Consider the following 666-nt stretch of genomic DNA (forward strand, 5'->3'; position numbering starts at 1 on the left):
CTCTGGTCTTCTGACATGGTATCCAGACTTTTGTACTTTGCCACATTCACCTTTTTATAAGGAGATTGTTTTTTTCTCAGATCTCAGAAAGTTGGGGGGAGTAAGTGATGGATTCAACGCACTGTTGCCTGCATTCTTCCCTTTCCCTTCCACATCCCTGTGGGACTGATTCTCCGATCTCTACTGCAGAACTCTTGTATTTTTGATGTGATGATATACCCATAAGAAGCAGTGTTGTGCTAACTTTGGCAGCACATACTGGAATGGTAAGAGAAAATTAGCACAGCCCCTGTGCAAGGCTGACATGAAAATGTGTAAAGCATTCCATTTTTAAAAGTAAAATAAAAACATAAAAAATAGCAGTGTTGACTAGAGAAAAGAAGTACTAGTAACAGTAGCCAGGATAAAAAATAACTGTACAAAAATCAGTAACATTCCTACACACCAACAACATCCAAGTGGAGAGCCAAACCAGGAACACAATCCCATTCACAATAGCCATTAAAAGAATAAAATACCCAGAAATACAGCTAACCTCGGAGGCGAAAGACCTCTACAACAAGAATTTCAAAACACTGCACAAAGAAACCAGAGTTGACACAAACAAATGAAAAAGCATTCCATACTCACAGACAGGAAGAATTCATATTGTTAAAACTGCCATAT

At 38.4% G+C, this 666-nt stretch overlaps 1 pseudogene; it reads left to right on the plus strand.

Annotated features, from left to right (window-relative positions):
- The first annotated feature begins 236 nt into the window (after positions 1–236).
- On the plus strand, positions 237–334 carry LOC112205648 (U6 spliceosomal RNA; annotated as a pseudogene).
- The last annotated feature ends 332 nt before the right edge of the window (positions 335–666 follow it).

Source organism: Pan troglodytes, chromosome 16 (assembly GCF_028858775.2).
Source record: "Pan troglodytes isolate AG18354 chromosome 16, NHGRI_mPanTro3-v2.0_pri, whole genome shotgun sequence".
Classification (NCBI taxonomy): domain Eukaryota; kingdom Metazoa; phylum Chordata; class Mammalia; order Primates; family Hominidae; genus Pan; species Pan troglodytes.